Here is a 24,383-nt window from a genome sequence, read left to right as displayed (position 1 = left end):
AGTTCGAACAAGTTAAGACTGAAATAACTAGTAGTCAATAGAACCAGTCAGAAAACCTAGATTCAAAATTTGTTTCAGATACTTAACTAGCTATATATAAGCTTCTGTGCATCATTTAACCGGTATGACCCTAGATTGGATCAGTGGGCATTTCTTATCCCTTGTTCCTCTAAACCATAATCCTATATTCTTTCAGCAGTACAGTCACTCATTTGTCATTGAATAATAATTACACATGGGAATAATTCAATTCTGAATGTTTTTTAACGTGTAATTGGTGCTCAGAAAGATCATTGAAAAATGGGATTGATACTTGTTGAAAATAATCATAGAAAAGATGGCTCTTTTGGGATCATGATCTTTTTGCTAGCCATCAGTTAGATTTTTTTTAAGCAATAATCAATTTTCTACATGGAAAAATCAACACCACTGATGTCAGTGAATAAAGGAATATTTTAATTGTCTTTCAAAATCTCAGAAGTTTTTCCTCTTAAAAAACTCATTCTAATAACCATCTACCAATTAAAGCTTTAGGTGAAAAAAGTTGAATAAAATCTTAGATTATGTATGTTACTAAAAAAAAGAAAATAATTTTGTAAAAATGTTTAACCAATGAAAGTCAATTGCCAGTTAGGAGATCAGAAAATCTGAGAAAGCAAAAGATTCTACAGAAATGTGTTCTGACTTGCCAAATAAAAAGAATTGGTTATCAAAGCCTACACTTGATTAGACATCAAAGAGAAGTGGTGCATCTCTCACACCTATCCCCCTATCCTCCACTTCATGTAGTCTTCCATGTTTTAATGTAATAGTAGTTATTTGTAAACAGAGTGTCACCAGGATTTGTCCATAATGTTTCCTATCTGCCTCTTAAGATTGTCCCTGTCTTCATTCCTTCTTGCTGAACTATACTTTACCATATAATGTCCCCCTAGTCTCAGCTTTGCATTGAAATCACCAACTATTAGAGGGTGGGGTTGGTTTAATTTGTAGGTTTTTACTGAATTCTTCATAAAATTTGTCTCTCACTTCAGCACCAAAAATTAATGTTAATGCATAAACTGCAAAGCTTTCCAAGGGGCCTTTTTTGCAAATGCATATGTTTGTGGCACATATGTTTGTAGCACATGAGAACCAACTATTCTATGAAATAATGTCTCTTTAAACATTTAGATGTATGATTAAACCTACTCTTCCCACTTCTTTCTTTCCCCAACTCTCCCTTAAAAAGGGAGTTACCAAGATGTTTGTGTTACTTCAAACATATCCCCTCCTTCTGTCTTGCAGAGAAGATAATTTATTATGCTTTTAAGGAAAAAAATTATACTGCTTAAATTCAACCTTGTGTGATTAAAGGTTGTACACACCAGAAATATTTATCGACTCCTATAACTCTCTAGTAATGTCAGAAAGGACTACAAGGTATTTCTCATTCCCCTAGGGCAAGATTCATCAAAAGCATTCAAGTCCAGGAACACCTACCTAAGCCACCCACCCCAACTTTGTTTTGGATTCTCTTGTGTTTTGGTTTTGTCCAGATTTTATGGAATGTTTACAGCTGATCATATCTATCTCAATCTACCTTTCTCTCAGGTTGACCTGTTGGCAAAATTGCTTAACTGTTTTCACAGGGTTCCTGTGACAAAAATTCTCCATAATATAAATCTTTCAGAATCTGGAAAAAAAGGTACAAGACTTCCTTTCCAATTTGCTCTCATCTACTAAGTGACCTAATAAATTTATCTCTAAAGCCATTTTGGATTTTGGAATATGTTCTCATGAACAACAGCATCCATTTAGAAAGATATTTCTTACAATATCTTACCATGAAAAGCAAGAAGTAGTCCAACTTACCCAGAATGATAAGTGAATAGGGAGGTATATTACATAAAATATGCACCTAGGTTGGATTCAGTGAGCATTTCTCATTCACTATACTTCTAAAACATGATCCTACATTCTTTCAGCAGTACAGTCACTCATTTGTCACTGAATAAATAATCATTCAAAGGAACAGTTCAATTCTGAATGATTTTTAACAAATAGTTGCTCAAAATGAAAATTGAAAAATGAAATTGATAGTCATTGAAAATAATCTTGTAGAAACAGGATCTTGGGGGGGGAAAGGAGAAACAAAAAATAGACTCACACTATAAGAAACCAAAGAAAATGTTTAAGAAAGGGGGGGGTAAGAGAAGAATGAAAATGTAATCTTACTGAAAAAGGACAGGCAGGGGATCTATATAAACAGGGATAAGCCAGGTCTAAGTGACTGTTTGAAGATGAATGAGAAAGGCAAAGGCTTAAGACTAAGTATAAGGGCTATTTATGGAGCAACATTCTAAAGAATACCACGGAAGTGGTAAATAGGTTTAGAATGGAAGACTGAGGATGGAGGGTGAGTTAAGGGAAATGGAAATAAGGGAGTGGATGGGAGGAACAGTGAATGTAGTGTAAACAATGAGAGTCAGTTCTGAATCATTCATAAGGGAAAATTTGAGAAGGGGGAAATAAATCATTCATTTAGAATTGAATTCAATTGGGCTATTTTACCCACTTCACCCTTGGTATGGAATCATTAGTCATCTGTTGTTTAGGTAGAAATCTGGGGTTGGAGAGAAGCCAACCAGTGTGGAATTGTTGAAGTCTGGAACTTGATAGAATTATTAGCCTAGGGAAGATATTCCCATGTTTATGCTGGGTTTTAAAGATTTGAGTGTATAGTAGAATTTCCCCATCAAGTAACATGGGAAAATATAGAGTTCTTTTTCTGATGTTAAACCTGTCATACCAGAGAAGTCCATAGAGCAATATATTTCCCTGGCTATACATGAACTTAAAAATTAATATTATCCAATTTTTAAAATTTTGTTTTTAAAATTTTATAGTTACAAAGTAGAATTAGCTTTTCCTTCTTCAAGATAAAACAGAAAAAGATTATAGATGAAACTTTCATCTCTATGTGTAGCTTAATTTTTATTTTTTTTTAGTATTGAATAAATTCAACATGCAACTTTCAAACATTTTCTGCTTTCTTGTGTTTCTTTTGTCCTTGCCTTTCTTCCTTTTTTCCCTTGCTTATCTTTGGACATTCTTTTATTTTTTTTTCTTTTTGACAATTCTTATCACTAACCTTCCTTTAATACAACTCTTGCCTCTCCAAAATTGGAGGTGAGAAGGGACCTTTGTAGAAAATAGTTAGAAACAAGTAAAATAAGCAAACACCTATATTCTATATCCAAAATGAATGTCTATACCATTTTGAGGTTATAATTTCTCTCTCAGGAGGTAGCTTATTTACTTCACCACCTAAGACCTCCCTTTGAACCATGGTTGGACATGGCATTGATTAAAATTCTTAAATCATTCAAAATTGTTTTTCTTTAAAATTCCTTATCAATAAGCTCTTATTGTTCTGTCTCTGCTTAACTCTCTCTGTATCAATTCAAACACACCCAGTTTATTTTTTTGAAACAGTCATTTTCAGTATCTTCCTCTAATCTTCACTCACCCACCCCACCTAGCTAATGAATTTCTAATTCTAATTCTTTCTATCCCACAGTCCACCCTCAAAACCACCACACTAATTTTCATATGGACTGTTGAGATGACTTGGGGAATTGAACTCAGTACCTCAAATTGTTCCTCACTAGAAGCCATCTCTAAAAAGTGACAAATAGATTTCCCTAAATTACAGGTCTGACCCTGTCACTCCCCTCCTTAATTAATTCTAGAAATTCATTATTACCTCTGATATAAACTATAAACTACATGGTTGGACATTTAATAACCTGACCTAGATCTACCTTGCTAAACTTTTTAAACACATTTCCCCTCATTGTCATGCAATCGAATCAAAGGGGCCTTCTTACTTCATTGCCCCAAAATTCCAACCTTACTTACCTTCTATGTATTTTGTATCTATTTACTTACATCTGTATATGTCTCTCTGGACTGATGCTAAAAACCTGGAGAGTTGAGAGTGTTTGCATTTTCAGTGTCTATCACAGTTTCTGGAACATTTTAGATGCTTAATATGTGCTTTTGATTGATTTTTTTTAAATGATAGCATGTTACATTCATTGACAAAACATGACTATAGAAAGAAGCCATTGGGTCCCTGTCTACCAGCCTGTAGACATCTATTTCAAAAGAATGAGTAAATGAGAGACAGGGAAGCTTCACTCAGTTAAATCAATTTGGGATGTTATTTATGATATGTTTGCTCAATATTCTTTTCTTGTCATTTCTGAGGAAACTTACTTTTTAACCATTGACCTATGTATGTCTTGTTTCATTCTAGGAGGCAACATAAATTATCAAAAGACTGACTCGAGTTAGGTTCAATCCAGAACAAGACTGTTAATACATATATTTTTTTTTAACATATAGATACTCTTCAACTCTGTTATTTTCTTCAATTTCCTTGATCAGTTAACTTAGGAAGGAATTAGTTAGGAAGGAGTTAGTTAGGAAGGAATGGGGAGATGGTCATTAAATACTCTTCCCTTTACACTTGAAATTCTGAAGAATATGTTTTACTGTATCCTATTCAGAAGCTCAGACCAGAAAAAGCTTATTTCTTAGCAAGTATTTTGTCCAGTTTGGAGCAAATAGTTATATGAAAGATCTTGCTCTGGGCTTATTTAATTAATTAGTATTGACACTGTTTCTGATAGGTCTACAGGCTATATAGATAGAAATAGAAAAAGTTGCTCTAACTTAGGCAAAAGCCAAATATCAAGTGAAAAACCAATCAAACAAAACATTTTTTACACCATTCTCTCTCATTTTACATGTATTTTAACTTATTTTGCATTCACTGTTCTGTGGTTTGTTTGTTTTTACCAATATAATGTATACACATTGATGGCAGGGTCTGTTTTGATTAAAAATAAAAACTAATCATATCTAATCCTTTTTTTGGGGGGGGGGGATACTAAAACTGTGATTTCATTCTTGTAGTGAGCTCCTAAAGAGTAAATTTTCTTTACTAATATAGGTAGGAACTTTCTTTGCAATGGAAATCTTTAGAGAATTTTCCTAGAGTATAGAAAGCTGAGGACATTCAGAATCCCAAGGTTAATTATGCTTCAAAAGTTGAACTTGAATCAGCTATTACTGGTTTAGAACCCATCTTTCTATTTACTATAACACAATACCTCTCAAAATAATGTTCAAGTTAACATTTTAAAATGTTAAAGTGCCTGTGGTGGCACTTTAAAGGAGGACAAGGTTCTGGGACATCAGATTTCAAACAATTCTTCCAAGCTTGGTTTCTCCATCCCCTTCTATCACTCCTCTCCAAACTAAAACAAAATGCAGTTCTAAGTGGAGTTTCATTACCCCCAAGCAACAGTATTTGGAAATGCCCTGGCTTGATGATCATCTTGTCACAATCTGAGCTGCCTTCTTCCAAGAATGCCCTTGATTTGGGTATTCTGAATATTCCAAATTTGGTCACCTAAAGGGGAGGAATTCACCCTACTCTGTGTAAAAACCCCATACAGAGAATACAGTTTGTCACCTTCCTTCTCTGTGTAGTCTCACAAAGCTTCCCATGATGGAATGCATCCCTCCCTTACTCCTTACTTCCTTCTCTCCCAACCTATCAGTAGTATCAGCTCTTAGTGTTCTTTCTGTCCCTCCTCACATTCCCTTGTACACTAACCCCCTGTAGAATAAAACCAACTCAAGGGCACAGTGTCTCATTTTAGGATTTATAGGAAAAAAAGAAAGTCAACCTGTAATGCTTTGCACATAGAGAACATGATTAGAACTAAGATGGTTGAACAAAGGATGGAATCCAACCTGAAGTCCTAGACCGAATTTAAGAGGTACATGCTAAATGTACTGAGCTAGATGGGGAGGGGGAAGGGTTTATATAGGTCCTACTATGTGTTAGACACTTTGATAAGTGCTTTATAAATATTATCTTATTTATTCCTCACAACAATCTGGAAAGTAGATGCTATTATTATATCCATTTTACAGTTGAGGAAACTGAAGCAAACAGAGGCTAAAGTAACTTACCAAAAGTCACTGCTAATATTCCTGACTATGTCTGGTGCACTATGCACTGTACCACCTAGCTGTGTCTGATGGCTAAAGTGACAGTGGCATAGGAAAGAAATTAATATCGGGGGCCAAACTCCTCACCTAAGTTATAGATTTAGAACTCAGAAAGGGGCCTCAAAGACCATGCAATCCAACCCTATTCCTTATACCAATAAGAAAATGTAGTGCCAGAGATGATAAATAAGCATCAGCTATGACATTTAGATAGAGGGTGACATTATCTGAAAAATCTGACAACAAGCAACCACGCAAACATTGATTCACCCAATTGAAAGTGAAATCTAAAATAAAGACACAAGTCCTCCAAAAGTATGACCATGTTATCTCAAGGCAAAAGAAAGATCACTGTGGGATTTCCTTCTTTTTTTAAGACATTGGCAAAAGAAGGAATGAGGGGAATGCGGAGAAAAACATGCTCATGGGGTCTACATAAATCAATCTGTCTAGGATGTTATACTACAAATTGACACTCATATTGGATTTTTATTCTTTTTTTTTTACTCTTAATTACTCCACTTTTACTCTTCCCCTCTTTTATTGATTTTACGGTTATATTTCCTCTCCTCTTTCTCTTTACTACAAGTCTAGAAGAATCAGGTATTAGAACTTCAAATCAGAACCATGGTAATCTGGCTTGGGTACTTGTTCTTGGGAGCAGAGAATCTGGATTCGGGTGTTTGCCCTTCTTTGGGCTGGAGAAAAACTTCCCTGGGTGGGTTCTAGACTCAAGTGGACTTGGGACACTCAGTTCACTCCTATCTCTTAAATTTGCATTTATCTTCATCATCTCCAGTCAGAAGGAAGAAGAGGGAAGTTAGAGATATCTGAGAAGATGAGATCTTTGCCTTTTGGCTTGTGTTGTAAGGGACTTCACTTTCAGGAGTCTCGTCTTCTCTGAAGACACTAGGGCTGGAAGCTTCTGCGATCCCAAATGGAATAATAGACCAGAAATCTCAGGTGGATTATGATTGCGGTTTCCCAAGTGGTGCAAAAAAAAACTCTGCAGGTGGTTGGTAAGAAAAACATGGACTGCCGTGACTCGGATTCGAACCGAGGTTGCTGCGGCCACAACGCAGAGTACTAACCACTATACGATCACGGCTTGCCACTAGACAAGATGCCACTCCCTGTTCCATCTGGGTCTTTTAACATTGCTTAAATTCTCTTTCCCCTTTTGAAAAAAAAAATGTGTCGTTTTTCCTTTCTTTTAATCTATTTTTCTTTATTTTTCCAACCACATGTAACAATAGCTTTCAACGATCATTTTTTTTTTACATTTTTCTCCCTTCCTTCTTCCCCATGACAGAAAGCAATGTAATATAGGCTCTACATCTACCACATGCTCAACATTATACATGTGAAAGAAGAATCACCTCCAAATGGAAAAGGAAAAAATAGAGGGGGAAAAACGACATATTTCATATGACAACTTTTTTTTAAAAAACTGAAGATTGTGAACTTTCATCTAAATTTAAACTTTACAGTTCCTTCTTTGGATCTGGATGGTATTCTCCGTCACAAGTATTTTAGTACTGGTTTTGGTTATTGTACTGCAAAAATGATCAAGTCCATCAGAGTTGTGGCTGTTTGGTGTGTATAATGGTTTCGTTCTGCTCACTTCTACTCAGCTTCAGGTTGGGCAAGGCTTCCCATGCTATTGCACTGTCCTGTCCCTCAGGATTTCTGACAGCACAATAATCACTTCCCTTTCTGATGGCATCCCCTTCTGCTATGGTCTAAATTCACTTCCCATGAATGAAATTCAGTGTGGCTAGCTTACTCTGAATAAAACCTCTCCCCAAAGAGTGATTAGAACCCAGCCTCTTCTCTCCATTCACAGGGAAATACAATAGTCTCAGTTCACCACATGACCTCACTGCCTCGGTCTCTCTTTTTCTCTCTCACATTCCCACATAGTTCAGCCGCAAAAACTATGGAAACTTGATTGGGTTTGAGTTCTCATGGTCTGAAAAATTTTCATCCTCCCTAAAAAGCAACAGTCGGTGCTAGGGAAAATGCTTTGAGGAAAAGGAAAGATGACAGGTGCTTGAGAACTGGTTTATTTCCTTCTCTTTCACCTTTTACCAGAGAACTTAACTCCTGTGTGACTGGAAATGAAATAGACCTGGAGAACAATTCTAGCCCCTAGAGGAGAGAGAGAAGATGCTCCCTCTTCACCTAGACCTTCACACAGTCCTCTGCCCCCACTTCTCCTCGCCATCAGCCTCAGAGCCGCCCAACTAGGATTAAGACAAGACCTGAGTCTTAAAGGACATGATTGAGAGAACCCTTCAACCAGGTCCCACGAGGATCTGGAAAGTTCGAGATGGGAAGAAACCAGAGCATCAGAAGGGAAAGGGGATACCTTGACTCCCCACCACTTCCGCACCCCCCCCCCGTCAGCAGCTAAACCAATTAAATTTTAAATGAGCAATTTCCCTTAATACAGAACATGTTTAATATAAACATGAGTATGTGATCCGTGAGATTTCTGGCCATTATGAGTTGCTATGACTTTGTACCTCTTACTTTTCTCTTACAAAGCATAATATGAAAGATTTATTGAGAAACGCATTTTCTCAGCATTCCATATTTCAGTCCTTGAAAGATCTGAGACATAGTCGTTTCATTGTTTGGGTAGAACGCTTTCAAGGTGTGCTGAAAATGTCTGCCCAAAGGCTCTATACCCCTGAGAAAGAAGCTTCAGAGGAAATCACCTGAGAAGCGGCGGACTGGGCTGGGTTGGACAGCGGGGAAGTTGCAGAGAGGGGTGAGAAGGAAATGTCTGTTTTGGGGGTGCTGCCTTACTGGGCAGTTAGAAGCCTCGGACTTCTGAAGGAGACTCTCTCCCTGGGTCAGTGGGGAGTCCTCTGTTCCACCCAAAGGTTCGAGTTCCTGGGGGGAAAGTCACCCTACCCAACGAATTCCCCAATCTGTCGTGTGTGTGTGTGTGTGTGTGTGTGTGTGTGTGTGTGTGTGTGTGTGTGTGACAGAGAGAGAGAAAATATGTATGAGTAAGTATGTGTATATCTATATACCTGTGCCTGTCAAGAAATGGGTAAAAGATTTTTCTGGACCAAAGAATGGAGGGAGGGATTTCTCGTTGTAGTTTCCGTAGTGTAGTGGTTATCACGTTCGCCTCACACGCGAAAGGTCCCCGGTTCGAAACCGGGCGGAAACAAGTTTTGTCTCCCTTTTGGACCAGTTTCCTTGCCCTCTCAAACCTTCGTCTACCAACCTATTTCATTGGGAGCACTGGGAGTTATCCGGAGCCCAACCTCTCGAGGCACCTCTGCTCGAAGTTGGCTGCTCCTGCTCACGCTTGCTCGAGGCATTTTCTTTGCTCCTGGAGGTCTTAACCTTCCAGGTCCCAAAGGCGAGGGACAAGTGACCATCCCGATATGGGGTGGGTCAGCCAACTGGCATTTATTAAAGACTTGTCTAGGAGGGACACAAGGGAAGGCAAAGGACAGGCGCAGCCCTCAAGGACCTCACATCTAATAAAGGTGTCACCTCAGACCAAGGCTCATCTCCCAGCTCAGTATCCCAAGGCACCAAAAACCCAAAGTGGGCCACAAACAGCCTTCAAACCTTATCCGAAAGCACTCCCACCATGGTGTAGAAGCCGGACTCGCCTGTAAGTTGTTTCCGTAGTGTAGTGGTTATCACGTTCGCCTCACACGCGAAAGGTCCCCGGTTCGAAACCGGGCGGAAACAATTCTTTGGCCCAAGTTACAGGTGAAAGTTTCTGTAGAGGCCAAACCTTCTGGGTTGTGACATCTTGCTTGGCTTTTTTCAGGTCCGCCTTCTCCTAATTCTCACCTGGGGCTCCTGGATCGTGCGCGGCCCAACTCGTTCCAGAGTCGAGGAAGGCATTTGGAGCTCCGTCAGACTTGGTCTTGCCCCTGGCCTTTGATGATTCTGGTAAAGTGAGAGGCTGCAGACTGCGCAGCTCGGCCTCACTTCGCCCCAAATCTCTCCCGAGGCCAGACAGCACCCGGAGATAGCATTTAGTCATCTTCAAAAACCAAGGACGAAGAACCTGGGGAAAGCTGCCCCTGCTCTCCCAAGCAACCATTTGGGCATTGGTACATGCGCATCTGCTTATCCCCTCTGCACTGTGTGTGTGTCTCTGTCTCTCTCCCTCTGACTCCTGTCTCTATGTATGTGTCTGTGTCTCTGTGTCTCTCTTCCTCTCTGTTTCTGTCTCCCTCTGTCTCTCTGTGTGTGTTTCTTTCCCTGTGTGTCTTTGTCTTTCCCTCTGTCTCCTGTCTCTGTGTATGTGTCTGTGTCTGTCTCTTCCTCTGCTGTCTCTTTCCCTCTCCCTCTCTCTCTGTCTCCATCTGTCTCTGTGTGTGCATCTGTCTGTCTCTCGTCTCTATGTATGTGTTTGTGTTTGTGTGTGTGTGTGTCTTCCTCTCTGCTTCCTCTGTCTCTGTGTGTGTCTGTGTGTGTGTGTCTCTCTCTGTCTCCTGTCTCTATGTGTCTGTGGCTCTCTGCCTGTTTGGCTCTCTTATTCCCTCAAATCCTGTAGAGTTCGAAGACTAGCTTTTCAAATAAAACGTCTGTCTCTTTGCCTGTCTCCTCTTTTCCTCTCTGAGTACCTTGAGTAGTTTTTCAAACAAGAATGGAGGAGGGGAAAAAGGGGAGAAAAACATTTGCGCCCAACGTGGGGCTCGAACCCACGACCCTGAGATTAAGAGTCTCATGCTCTACCGACTGAGCTAGCCGGGCGGCTTAAGAAATTTGTTTTTTTTTACCCCTCCTCTGCGCCTTAATTTAACCCTTAATCACCAATCTCGGATACAGTCCCTTGGTAGATTATCTTTTTTAGAATCTTTTTGTTCTTTCAAGGGTCAACTCCCGGGATAAATGCTCCCCTCCCATTCTCCCTGTGTCTCTGTGTCTTCGAATTTCTCTCTCCCCAAAGCTAATCTCCAGTATCTGAATAAAAGATTGTTTCTGTTGAGTGATAATTTCTTCAAAGAAAATGGGGAAGGGAAAAAAATCACAACTGTGTTGAGTGACTGTTTCTTCAAAATGGGGAAGGGGAAAGAAAAACAAACGGACGCCCAACGTGGGGCTCGAACCCACGACCCTGAGATTAAGAGTCTCATGCTCTACCGACTGAGCTAGCCGGACGAGGGCAACACTATCTTTCTTTCATCCCCTCCCTTTTTCTTTTAACCCTTCATCACCATTCTTGGATTATAGTCTCTTATAGATTGTCCTTTTTAGACTCCTGTTCTTTCAAGGGTCAGCTCAGGTGACAAATGAGATCCCTTCGTCTCTCTTCTCTGTGACTCTCCGACTTTCTCTCTCCCCAAAGCTAAACACCAGTGTCTGAGTAAAAGACTGTTTCTGTTGAGTGATAATTTCTTCAAAGAAAATGGGGAAGGGGGAAAAAAGGAATCATAGCCGCGCCCAACGTGGGGCTCGAACCCACGACCCTGAGATTAAGAGTCTCATGCTCTACCGACTGAGCTAGCCGGGCGACTATGTTATTTTTTTTCTTTCCCGCCCCCCTCTTCGACATTAACCCTTCATCACCATTCTTGCTCGATTGATCTTTTTAGTATCCTTTTGTCCTTTTAAAGGCCATCTCAGGTGACAAGGCCTTGGTGAAGTCTCTCACATTGTCTCGCTCTCTCCCCTCCAGACCCCTCAAGTCAGAGCCAGAGTCCAGCCTGTTGGCTTATTGGTTCTTTTAAAGATGGAGGGGAAAAAAAAACCACTTGTGCCCAACGTGGGGGTCGAACCTACCAGCCTGAGACTAAGGGTCTAATGCTGTACCGACTGAGCTAGCCGGGAAACAGAAACAGCCTTTTTTTCTCTTCATTTGTAAATAGGAAGAAAATTTGGAAGCAAAGTTTTAATTCAGAAGGAGTTAAAGTACTGGCCCCACAGGTGAAAGGGCTCATGGTCCAGGGGCTTGGCTGCATCTGAGCCCCAAGAACCACGCATTCGTGCTTAGCGAGTCCAGGAAGGTGGCACAGGAGCAAAGGGCATGGAAAGAACGAGAGGGAAGACACACTCCCGCCCAGCAGCTGCAGTCCCCTGTTTGTGCCCCATGGACATGGGATTCTTCATTTAGATTTTTCACCCCACCTCTTCACCCTGCCAAGGAGCATTCCCAAAGCTGGCAACAGGGAAGGGCCCAGTTAGCTTTGGACCACTCCAATTCCTAGCAAACGCGCCCTCCCAGCTCCCATAACTTTCTCGATTGCTCTTCAGCCCCAGGCAAATAAAATAGGTGCAGAGAATATCGAAAATGGGGCTCAGCCCGGGTTAGGTTTTGTCCCCTCAAGCTGTGCCTGGCGATTGGACAAGAGGACAATTGATTCCAAACGCGTACAAGTGACCAAAAGAAGCTGGGGGTTAGACACACTTCAGTGAGGCCTTGGCGGTGAAAGATCCAGCTGATCCTTCAGTTAACCAAAGGATCTCCCAAAAGACACTACCAGGGACTGCAGTCCAAGAAGGGAGCTCAGGGGTTAAGGGAAGGGAGGGGAGATTCACTTGTGGCCGCCCGGCTAGCTCAGTCGGTAGAGCATGAGACTCTTAATCTCAGGGTCGTGGGTTCGAGCCCCACGTTGGGCGCAGATGTTTTTTTTTCTCCATCTTCAAAGAACCAATAAGCCAACAGGCTGGACTCTGGCTCTGACTTGAGGGGTCTGGAGGGGAGAGACAGCGGGACAATGTGAGGGACTTCACCAAGGCCTTGTCACCTGAGCTGGCCTTTAAAAAGACAAAAGGATACTAAAAAGGTCGATCTAGCAAGAATGGTGATGAAGGGTTAATGTCTAAGAGGAAGGCGGGAAAAAAAAGCAGTTATACAGTCGCCCGGCTAGCTCAGTCGGTAGAGCATGAGACTCTTAATCTCAGGGTCGTGGGTTCGAGCCCCACGTTGGGCGCAAATGTTTTTCTCCCCTTCCCCCATTTTCTTTGAAGAATGAGTCACCCAATTCAGAAAGTTTAATAATCTGGGAGGGAGAAGAGAGTGATAGATACACAGAGAGACTAAGGTATAAAAATTAGAAGCAGACACAGGAGAGCCTACGATGCATGTGCCAATGACCAAACTACTCCTTTCGAGACCAGGAGCAACTTTTCACAGGTAATGGCTTGTGTGTCCTTTCTTCTTGAAGATGATCTAGTGATATCTTGACTCGGAAGTGATTTGGATTGATGTTAAAGGAGAGTCGCACAAAATCACCAGCTTTTATAGGGGAAAAGACCCACATACAGAAAAAATATTTATAGCAGTTCTCTACGTAGACGCAAAGAACTGAAAATTGAAGAAATGTCCATCAATCGGGGAATGGCTGAACAAGCTGTGTTAATGGACTGTGATGGAGTATTATCGTTCTGTAAGAAATCATGACTGTTCATTTCAGAAAAGTCTGGAAAGACTTGCATGAACTGATGCTGAGTGAAGTGAGCAAAACCAGAACATTGTACACAGTAACAGCAACATTGTCTGATGTTCAAATGTGATAGTCTTAGCTCTTCTCAGCAGTACAATAATCAAAGACAATTCTAAGGGACTTGTAATGGAAACTATCATCCACATCCAGAGAACAGAACTAAGGAATCTGAATGCAAACCAAAAAATACTATTTTCCATTTCAAAATTTGTTTTATGCTTTTTTATGGGTTTTTATGGGGGGGGGGGGTTGCTCCCTTTGTTCTGATTGTCTTTCAAAACAAGACTAAAATGGAAAAGTATTCAACACGGTGATGCCTGTGTAACATCAGATGATTGACATGGTCAAGCGGAAGAGGGAGGGAGGAGAAAAAATATGAAACTCAAAATCTTATTTAAAATGGATATGTTAAATTGCATATATTTTAATCATAAACAAATAAATTTAAATTTTAAAAACCACATACTAAGTACTCAGTCACGTTCTCTCTTCCAGAGTCACGGAAATTAGGGGTCAGGTGATGTCTGACCAAGCTTTAAGCACTAGTTCTAGAATTGCTTCAACTCTGGAACAAATGCTGCGCACGCTCCAGTTTCTGGGCATCAAGTGAAGGCGTGCGTCCTCCAAAGGTGGCTGCGCAGCCCTGAAAAGGGTCGGGCAAGTTGTCACATCCGAGGAGCTTGTCCTCTGCCACCTTCATATCTTGTTTCCATAGTGTAGCGGTTATCACGTTCGCCTCACACGCGAAAGGTCCCCGGTTCGAAACCGGGTGGAAACAATTCTTTGGCCCAAGTTGCAGATGAAAGTAGCAAACCCAGGGATCTAGTGGATTCATTCTGCACTTTTGGTGTCTCTGTCACTGAATCCGAAGCAGGACAGGGCAGCCACGGGCCCAAGTACACATTTAATAGAGTGTGGACCTGTCCTTTGCCTTTGGGTCCCTCCTTTAATAAATGCTAGTTGACTGACACACTCCACATTGAGACAGTCACTTGTCAGTCACAGGTGTGAGCTGGTAGATTAAGCAAGGGAGGTGATGTATAGTGAGAGATCCGGATTATTCCCAGCTCTCATCGAATCAGGTTGGTAGGGACAGGTTTGTAAGGGCAAAGTAGTTGGACTGGCACAAAAGGGTTGTTTCCACCCACCTGGGGACCTTTCGCGTGTGAGGTGAACATGATAACCACTACACTATGGAAACAACACAAATATACCCTGCTCACCTTTCTTTGGTCTGGAAAATCTTTTGCCAATTTCTGTTCTTTGGGGAGATCTGCATTCTATGGATATTATTTTTTTATCCAGAGACTCAAATGTTAGGGCTGATCGATCATTGGGCTCCCCTTTGATCCAGTGAGCTGTACAGATGCCCTGAGCTGAAGTCCAAGGCCCCTAACTTCCCCCGAATGGAGGTCCTAACAGCTACAAACCACTAGAAGGTTCATTCGTGCTTTCACCCCTCCCTGCAACTTCATCCTGCCCAAAGCAGGCCTGTCTCCTCTGAAGCTTCTTTCACAGGGTTATAGAACCTTTGGGTGGACATTTTCATTGCTGGGTATAACTTGAAAGTGTTATAGCTAAATCGACAACAATAACAAAAACATGCTGTTTGAAGACTTTCATTGTTGCACTATAGGCACATGAAAAAAAGCAAATGGTAGCAGCCTGCATGATCAATAAATTGTGATCTGACAGTGACCATGACACACTGGACATTGCTAGTGAAGCAAAGATCTACGTTTGGAAGGTCAGAAGAAAAGACCTTTCCCACCAGTTCTCTGAGGCGAGATTGGTTTCATCTGAGGGTTCTTTTCATTGACATTATTGTGTCATTGTGTGTATTACTTTCCTTTCTTTGCTTTCTGGATAGTTCTATATATGCCTTCTTTCATCAAATTTCTTTTTTTCTTTCAGAGGAATAAAGCTATATATTCATGTCATACATTAATTAGCCGTTCATTAATTGTCTGTAGCAACATTTTTTTTCCAGGATTAGGTTTTTTTTCTATTACAATAAGAATTATTGTAATATGTAATAGTATATTGTAGTATGAATATTATGGTATATGTTGATATTTTCTTTCTCTCTTGGTTTAGAGAATATACACATAGAAAAGAGATTAAAGGATAGGAACTCTTCAGTGACTGATCACATCAATTCTAAATTACTTTTCAAAACAGTTGAACCATTTTGCAATTAAGCTCCATCATCAGTGATTGAGTTTTCTTTCCTTCTAAGATCCCTCCAACAGTGAATTATTCCAATACTTTGCTGATTTGTTGGGTTTGAGGTGAAACTTTGAAGTTATTTTGACATTTTTTCTTATTTATGATTTGCAGCAATATTTCATAAGATCACTGATCATTTGAAAGTTTCTTAGAATTTGATCATATTTACTTGAAGCAATGATCTATTTTTCCAATTAGCAAATGATTCGATAAATGAATAAATTTCCAAGATATCAGATTTCTTTCAAGTGGTCTCAGATGTAAGGTTTTTTCCCCCCCCTGGAAATGACAGTCTCCCTTCTTGCATTGATCCTCTTCTTGCAAAAACTTTTAAACAATCTCTGATTAAAAAAAAGAGCACCTTTTAAGTTCATCTCTATTCCTTATTGTGTTAAGAACTGAAACTGAGCTGTAGTTAGGTAAGATAATTTCTTTCCTTTTCCAGTTTCACTTTCCTCTAATTAATGATATCATGATGTTAATTATGTGATATTTAGAATTTCTTGTAACCTATGATGGAAGCAGTCAGGCATTTTTGCCAAAATGAGTTTCATTATTTCTGGTAGTTTTTTTTTCTTTTATAAAAGTATTTCTTGTTAATATGGAGCTGCTTTAGTATGTCCAGAGAAAACAAACAGATAGAACTACTTCTTTGCTTTCATTTCTCCATTTTCTCCCTCTTCCATTGAAAGTGCAGGTGAGTCAATGACTCATCCTCCCATAGCAGGGGATGATTGCTCTGTGATTGACTGGATGATATTTGTTCTTCATTCTTGAAAAAGACCAGATGTCAGGGAGGTGATGCTATGAAGAGCAAAAGAATTGTATTTGAGTGAGGGAATGCTGTGCTAAGTCACCAGCCTCACTTTCTCCTCTGGAGTCAAATGAGTCCAGTGACCAGGTACAATTCAGGGATTCCAGGTAATTAGGGTTATAACTTGATCAAAGTCTCACAGCTAGTATTAAATGTCTGACACCTCTTGACTCCAGGACCTGTGTCCTATCCTCAGAAGAAAGTACCAACTGCCCTAAAACATTTACTAAGTACAAGGAAAAAAGTGTTGAGATGGACGAAAGAAAGGAGTTCATTTTCAAAGATGTGAGCGATTTCAAGAAGCAGGAATACTGCTTTGTGATAGGAAAAGTAAAGAAATGCATTGGCCGGGAATCGAACCCGGGTCTCCCGCGTGGGAGGCGAGAATTCTACCACTGAACCACCAATGCCCTACAACTGATGTCTTGTAGGCATCTTAGAAGTTGCTTTTTGCAAAAAAAGAAAAAAATGGCAGAGTATTCCCCAACAATTTTGAATTTTCTCAGTTTCACATTTCTGACAACATAAAACCAAACTTGAACTAGTTAGTCTTTATGGTACCTGACAACTGGAAACCTATGAACCCATGAAAAGACCTTGTCATTTCCCAAACTGCCCTCTTCAAAGTTACAAATGATCTCTTAGTTGCCAAATTCAATGGGTTTTTCTCAATTCTTTTTCTCCTTGACCTCTCTGCAGCCTTTTTAACTCTTGATGAAACTCTCTTCCCTGTAGGCTTTTGGGACACCTCTCTGCTGGTTTGTCTCCTACCTATCCCACTGATTCTTCTCTTCCTTTTTTGCTAGATACTCCTCTAGATCAAGTTCTCAAAACTATTGCTTAGAATTTTGTGGGTTCTCTTCTCTCTATATACTATTTCACTTAATGATCTCATCTGCTCCCATGGATTTGTCATCTTTATGCTAATGACTCCCATATCTATTTATCTTGCCTCCACCTCTCTACTGACTTCCAGTCTCCCATCTCCACTGACCTCCAATCTCTGATCTTAAAGTGCCTTTCAGACATCTGGAACTGGATGTGCAGTAGACATTTTAAATTCAATATGTCCAAAACAAATCTCTTTATCTTTTCTCTTAACCCCCCTCCCTCCCAAACACACATACTTTCCCTATTACTATCAAAGGCAACATCATCCTTCCAGTCCCTTAGGTTCACAACCTGGGACTTATTCTCCACTATATATCCTATCTCCACCTTCACCTAAGCAACTGCAAAGGTCTGTGGATTTCACCTTTGCACAATTTTCCGAATACCCCTCCCCTTTTCTCCTCTGACACTGCCACTATTCTAGTGCAGGGCCATTTCACACCTTGATTACTACAACCAGTTGGTGGATCTGCCTGCCTCAAATCTCTCCTCACTTCAATTCATTTTTCATTCAACCACTAAAGTAATTTTCCTTGTCTTTACAAGTCTGATCATGGCACACAAACACACACATACATACACTTTTCATTCAGCAAACTTCCTATTGCTTCAAGGAGCAAATATAAAATGCACTATTTGGCATTCAAAGTCCATTAATAATGATGATGAGTTTTTCAAAACTACATCCCTGGTAAAAAGTCTGATTTCTTTAGAACAATATTCAGTCTTCCCTTTATAGTAGGAAAGAAGTCATTGACTGTCTCCCCTATATTAATTACAAATTCAGAAAGATGGTGATGGTGACCTCAGAAGACTTGCCCTGCTGTCTGAAAGTTTAAAGTCCAGGAAGAGATAACAATTAATCAGATAGTATTATATAAGAATGATGGGCTTTGGGGTGGGCTAAACTGTGCAGTGGATAGATCACTGGCCCTGGAGTCAGGAGGACCTAAGTTCAAATTGGGCCTCAGACACAATAATTACCTAGCTGTGTGGCCTTAAGGAGCCACTTGACCCCATTGCCTTGCAAAAAGCTAAAAAAAATAAAAATAAAAATAAAAATGGTTGCTTTAAGAAACCAGAATAATTGAGTAAATTTAAGATTGTTCAACTTTCAAGGTCAGGCCACTAAGGAAGTTTTGTTTTTGGATAAATATGCCTACCTTCCTTAATTCTGTGTGATCATCCTGCACAGGTGGTCTCCATCTATAGGTATATGGTAGATTCCAGAGAATAAAACTTCATGTCTAACTCTATATTTTCTGTCATTTTATTTTAAACCTATAATTTTAGTTTTAGGATTCACATAACCTACCCTCTTTCTACTTTTCTAGTCTTCTTATACCCTACTCCAAGACACATAATGTTTGATCCAATGATACTGGTCTCTCGGTTATTCCACAAACAAAACACTCATCTCCCAAGCCAAGAATGCATTCAAATTCCTGACTACCTGGCTTCCTTTAAGCCCAACTAATATTCTATCTTCTATAGGAAGTCTTCCCCATCCTCTCTTAGTTCCTTTGCCTCCCCTCTGTTAATTAATTTCTATTTATCCTATATATATAGAATTTGTTTTGTATATATTTGCTTGCTGTTGTCTCTCTGACATCAGATAGTAAGATCTCTAAGGGCAAAGACTCTAGGTTGTCCCTATTTTGTATTCCAAGCTTATCTAATAAATCTTTATTGAAATGAATTAAGGATTATCTATGCTTGTAACAATTCTAAAAAAATAAAGGAAGCATTGTCTCCTGCCCCTTACTGCTGGAGTTAAATAGACAAAAGATATATTGAGACTGTGTGTGGAAACCAGGACAGTTAGTGCAAAGGAACTTGATCAACATTTGATTAAACTGGTCACTTAGCCTACCTGGTTGCCAACCTCTCCCCCTCCCCCTCAGTGCTGCTTAAACTCTATTTTATAATGAATAGGGTTAATCAGAGAACCCCACCTTCATATGAGGTACTTCCCCTGGAGCTGATCTTGTGCCAAGGCCCTTGACTATTTGCTTTTTAGCAAGGATATAAAGGTAGGATCTGCTGATTGCTCTTCATGATTCCTATTATAGGTGGTCACTTAAGGGCCACCATGGGCAGTCGATATTTTGGGACTCAGCTCTCCTTTTTTGAACAATTTTCCCTTGCCTCATCCTTGTACCAGCTAACCTCAAAATGTTGAATGTTTTCTAGAAGGTACCCTATTCAGCAAAGCACCCAGTTCTGGTCACCAAATGGGTTAAGTCCTAGAGTACCCCAGTTTCTAAAAGAGAGAATCATGCTCACTGGCTCACTCCCTTTGATGCCCCCCCATCAAAGAGAAGAACTGCTAGTGAAAATCTCAAACAAAACTTAGGTAAAGGTCATATCTAAGTCTTTCTTTCCCAAGTGGAAGTTAGTGACATGCTTTCTGAGAAAGTTATTCAATCTGAGAGTAGGTATCAAGAATAGGGCTTCTAAATATTTCTTCCACTACAAAACAAATGCTTAAACCCTAAGATAATCAAAAACAAAATTGTTCATACTTAATATAAAAACTGTTATATACTGTCCCTCTTATATTCTCCACAGGGATAAGAAAAACTTGCAGACTGCTGGAAAAAAAAATCTTTTTTTTTTTTAAATCTCAGTCTCTCTTGTAGGAGCCACAATTCAAGGAACGTCCATAATTTGTAGCTATTCCAGCAGGCACAACAGCTGTCACCAATGCTAAGAACCTCACAGCTGTACAAACACCTCTTATTGGACAATCAGTCATCAGAGTTCTCATTGACCCTGGACCTCTAAAGATCAAGTAATAGCCTTCTTAATAACTACTGGGTTACTCATGCTCAGTAAAGAAAGCAAAGCAGAAAAAAGCAGCTTGAGATTCAATCTCATGTTTACCTATCAAGTCAGATTATAGTGGATGTGATAACTGCTGCTGAAGAGGGGGATAGGGAGGAAACTTCCCATCTACCCATCCAAAGAAATGCAAAATAAAGTTTACAGGGTTCCCACTTGGTTCAAAGAAGAGATAGCAAGGAGAGAGAGAGAGAACTATAACTAGTTGTTTATCCTTTTAAATTTTGTTAAGTGGGCAGCTCTTTCTATTCAAAAGCCTTGTTCAATGTTTCTTTAATTTTAGGTTTTTTCAAGGCAATGAAGTTAAGTGACTTGTCCAAGGTCACACAGCTTAAGTGTCTGAGGTCAAATTTGAACTCAGGTCTTCCTTCACCACCTAGCTGACCCTTTGTTCAATCTTTAAGCAAGCATACATTGACTGAGATCATGAGCATCCACCAGGAGATTCTGATTGATTCCTTTGTCAACAAAATAGTCCAAGCTTCTGCTCAATTTTATTACTTCCCTACTCAAACTCTTCAATATAGTGAACATGGTTCTCTACTGCCTACAAAACCGTCAGCCTAGCTTTTGAAGCCTCAGCCCCTGATACCCTTCCAGTCCTATTTATATTACTTTCTCCTATCCTTGCTCTGATCTCAGTCCATGTCCTGCTAAGTTGCATTTCTACAACAGACCATCTCTGGTCTTTGTGCTTTGGCATAAGTGGTATCCACTGACTACAGAGCAATCCCTCCTCACTTAGATACCCCAGAATCCCCAATTTCCCTCCAGGAAAAGCTCCTGTGTCACCTCCTATGAAAGACTTCTGCCTACATGTCTCATTGTGGCTCATGGATCCCAGTATTATCACTTCCACTGCCTCACCAAATTACTTTGCATTTCTTTGTATATACTGGAGATCCCCTTGCTTGCATTTGGTATCTCCCCAGGAGTTCAATGAAGTTAGGCACTATTTGATATTTACTCTGGTTCCCTAACACCTAGCATACACAAGTTTTGTGTTTAGTTGAAGCTCAATAAATATATTGCCTTTATAGGAAAAAGCAGATTACCACACCCACAAAGACCATCTCAGTGGGGACTAAAATGCATGATCTGATGGGGTTCAGGATACATCATCCTCAAGATGTCTTAGGAAGCAGGAAAACTACACTGCTGGGGCAGAATGGTATGGAGAGAGAGTAGAACTGAGAATCTAGTGCCTTTCCCTGAAGAGTGAGCTGGGATGGGAAGAGACAAGAAGAAAAGTTTATGCTTCGAGAGAAGCATTTTGGTAGTGGGTGAAGAAGTTGCTTCAGCATAAAATAGCCAAGCATATTCCTTTCCAAACAACTGAATTGGGTCTGATCAAGTCTAGTTTACTTTTTCATTTGGTCCTTAAAGTTAGAAACAATAAAAAAAGAAAAAAATGCTCAGAAGCTTTGTTATTCATAAAACAGTGTAAAGAGGTCCCTATCAACAAGTCTCAGGTGTTGAACTTGGTCTTAAAAGGTCCAGCTTACAGGTGGTTTTAGTAATATTGTATTACTTTTACCTCACAAGTAATTTGAAACCAGGAAGAAGCATTCCCTTTATGTTGAATTTTCTGTGATGCCAATTTTCCAGAAATAAAAAAAAACGTTTAATCTCTTCTTGCTCTTTGGCACATTGTAGATTAAATCCACTCCCCCTGGAAGCTAAGGAGAAAAGTCAGTATTACTTAGACTGAAGGGATTCCTATCTCTTGTCTCAGAAACCTTTGTGTTGTTCTCCCCTCTTTGCCCTTCAGCAGCAAAGAAAAACACAAACATGACCAAGAGTGAAATAACAGGCACAGTTCCAGATCCAGACATTCAAGTATGTCAAGATTTAAGAATTAGAGTGTATCTCAGAGACCATCTCTTTCAAGTCTGTTATCTGTCTGACTGTGATCTACTTAGGACCTGAGAACTTCACTTCTCACTGAACTCCCTCATTTTTGGCCCATCCCACTCCAGAACTTTGAAAACTCCCAAAGGATAACTTATGATCAGGAAAGAATAAATATAAATGGGAAAATAAAAGTGACTGGTGTTTATGGGTCAGTGCATGGAATGGGTAAGGAGAGCCTGAAGCCTCATCACCCAGAGGCCCACAGCATATCTTCCTGGGATCAGCTGGCAGAAAAGAGAACTAGAGTTGTTCTCCCATGGGAGTCTTTTGTTCTAGTTCTAATCCAACAGTCAACCATGAAGGGCTTCTCTTCATCAGTACATAAGCTGGCTGGAAATAGAAAACCAGTTCATGCTGGGAAGAAAAAAGCCTGACCCCTTCAAACAATGCCATCTTCAGGACCTTCCAGAAGCAGGCACATCCAGTATGCACGTTCCCAGGTCAAACCCCAGTTGAATGAACATATACTTTATGTGTACAAAATGATTACAAGGTGGTTACAGAATGCCGGTTTTAAGGATTGGGATGGACAATCCTTGGGCCACACACAGAATTGCTCCCTTCCAATTTAACCCCACGGGTACCTTAGGGAGTCAGTTTCACACTATGAATGAGTTGATTGGTTTTGAAGAGGGAAATATTAGTGACCTAAATGGCTAATCAGTAACTTAAATTTGAATAGAAACAAAATGAACCAGCCCATCTCTTCACCCCATTTTTTGTTGGTGGTGGTTCAGGTGGCTCCAGATTTCATATAGTTTCATTCTTCAATTTTTGTTCATTTACTATGCTTTGCTCAGGAAGGTACAAGAAAGAACAGTGTGGAGCAGACCAAGGGTCAGTCTCATTCTTCCTCCAGTCCATTGGTTGACTCTCAACTAGGAAGCCTAGTGTGCATTGCTACTGTTCCCGGACAGCTTCATGACGGGTGACCCAGGAAAATAATCTGTCTTTCAGATCAATTGGAAAATATCAGTGTTAGGAGATAAATTGTATGGGGATAAGAAGAGGAAGAGAGACAAAGGAGAGAAGTGTTTGAGGGTGTGGTCTTGTGAACAAAAGTATTTCTGTTGTATTTTCTTGAGTTATTTCCTGACTTGCAAATGAATTGGATTTAAGTGAAGCAGAGTTGTGCAAAGTCATCAGCCTCACTCTCTCCTCCAGGGTGATCTGAGTCCAGCGGCCAGACATGGGTCAGGAAGACTGGTGATGGCTCCAGATACAGTGGGAGACATTGGCTTAATTGCTCTGGAAAGAAGCTGTATTCTCGGTATCACAGCGGACTCTCCAAGCTGAACTCCATTCGGATATAAGTTTAGATTACAGTGAGAGAAGGAGGTGCCATCAAAAAAAAAAAAGAAAGCAAAATAGAATAGCTCCTTCCTCCACAAAACAATTTCCTTGGGAAGTCAAGTTTGAATCTTGTTAAAAGAGTCAGTTGAAAGGAAGAACATCGTCCCGTTTCGTGGCAGGCCGTGATCGTATAGTGGTTAGTACTCTGCGTTGTGGCCGCAGCAACCTCGGTTCGAATCCGAGTCACGGCAAGGGTAACTTTCTTTTTATTCATGGTCAATAGTAGGCACCTAAAGGCCATCAATCACACACCAGTTACAAAGAGCTACAGTAAAGCAAGTGTAGTCAGTGTATGTAGGAGGTCAGAGCCAGGCATCATTCATTCCATGATCCTTGGCTGAAGTACTTCACCTAGATTTATAGAGCTCAGTTTTCATAATAATTTTTTTTAATTTGTAACATTGTTGTTTTTAGATCCTTCCAAAGATCGATCTCTTTGTTTTTTGTTTTATTTATATACATTGTTTTCTATCACCTACATTTCCTGCCATGTTAAATTTTTTAAATTTATTGTTGTTAGATCATGTCTGATTCTCTTTGTGATCCCATTTGTGGCTTTTTTGGCAAAACCTCTGGAGTGGGTTGCCATTTCCTTTTCCAATTCATTTGACAGATAAGAGAAAACTTAGGCAAATAAGGTGAAATAACTTGCCCAGGGTCACACAGCTAGTAAGTGTCTGAGGCCAGATTTGTCATCAGGAAAAGTCTTCTCTACTCCAGGCCTGGTACTCTATCTATTTTGACACTAGGCAAAAATTAAATTGATCTTTTCAAATATTGTGACTCATTTGCCTGTACAATTCATCCTCAACAAGTTCTTGATGATGAGGATC

General features: G+C 40.1%; 11 non-coding genes across 11 annotated transcripts; 6 read left to right on the top strand and 5 right to left on the bottom strand.

Annotated features, from left to right (window-relative positions):
- Positions 1-7,108: 7,108 nt before the first annotated feature.
- TRNAH-GUG (transfer RNA histidin (anticodon GUG)) lies at positions 7,109-7,180 on the bottom strand. The gene has a single exon. It is a non-coding gene; the product is annotated as a tRNA-His (tRNA).
- A 2,006-nt stretch (positions 7,181-9,186) lies between these two features.
- Positions 9,187-9,259, top strand: TRNAV-CAC (transfer RNA valine (anticodon CAC)). Its single transcript has one exon. It is a non-coding gene; the product is annotated as a tRNA-Val (tRNA).
- A 463-nt stretch (positions 9,260-9,722) lies between these two features.
- TRNAV-CAC (transfer RNA valine (anticodon CAC)) lies at positions 9,723-9,795 on the top strand. Its single transcript has one exon. It is a non-coding gene; the product is annotated as a tRNA-Val (tRNA).
- Positions 9,796-10,739: 944 nt separating this feature from the next.
- On the bottom strand, positions 10,740-10,812 carry TRNAK-CUU (transfer RNA lysine (anticodon CUU)). Its single transcript has one exon. It is a non-coding gene; the product is annotated as a tRNA-Lys (tRNA).
- Positions 10,813-11,147: 335 nt separating this feature from the next.
- TRNAK-CUU (transfer RNA lysine (anticodon CUU)) lies at positions 11,148-11,220 on the bottom strand. Its single transcript has one exon. It is a non-coding gene; the product is annotated as a tRNA-Lys (tRNA).
- A 279-nt stretch (positions 11,221-11,499) lies between these two features.
- On the bottom strand, positions 11,500-11,572 carry TRNAK-CUU (transfer RNA lysine (anticodon CUU)). Its single transcript has one exon. It is a non-coding gene; the product is annotated as a tRNA-Lys (tRNA).
- Positions 11,573-12,605: 1,033 nt separating this feature from the next.
- On the top strand, positions 12,606-12,678 carry TRNAK-CUU (transfer RNA lysine (anticodon CUU)). Its single transcript has one exon. It is a non-coding gene; the product is annotated as a tRNA-Lys (tRNA).
- Positions 12,679-12,919: 241 nt separating this feature from the next.
- TRNAK-CUU (transfer RNA lysine (anticodon CUU)) lies at positions 12,920-12,992 on the top strand. The gene has a single exon. It is a non-coding gene; the product is annotated as a tRNA-Lys (tRNA).
- Positions 12,993-14,210: 1,218 nt separating this feature from the next.
- Positions 14,211-14,283, top strand: TRNAV-CAC (transfer RNA valine (anticodon CAC)). Its single transcript has one exon. It is a non-coding gene; the product is annotated as a tRNA-Val (tRNA).
- Positions 14,284-16,887: 2,604 nt separating this feature from the next.
- On the bottom strand, positions 16,888-16,958 carry TRNAG-CCC (transfer RNA glycine (anticodon CCC)). The gene has a single exon. It is a non-coding gene; the product is annotated as a tRNA-Gly (tRNA).
- A 6,711-nt stretch (positions 16,959-23,669) lies between these two features.
- TRNAH-GUG (transfer RNA histidin (anticodon GUG)) lies at positions 23,670-23,741 on the top strand. The gene has a single exon. It is a non-coding gene; the product is annotated as a tRNA-His (tRNA).
- The last annotated feature ends 642 nt before the right edge of the window (positions 23,742-24,383 follow it).

Source organism: Macrotis lagotis, chromosome 5 (assembly GCF_037893015.1).
Source record: "Macrotis lagotis isolate mMagLag1 chromosome 5, bilby.v1.9.chrom.fasta, whole genome shotgun sequence".
NCBI lineage: Eukaryota > Metazoa > Chordata > Mammalia > Peramelemorphia > Peramelidae > Macrotis > Macrotis lagotis.
Note: the sequence above shows the minus strand (reverse complement) of the source record. Positions and strands in the feature narration are given on the sequence as shown.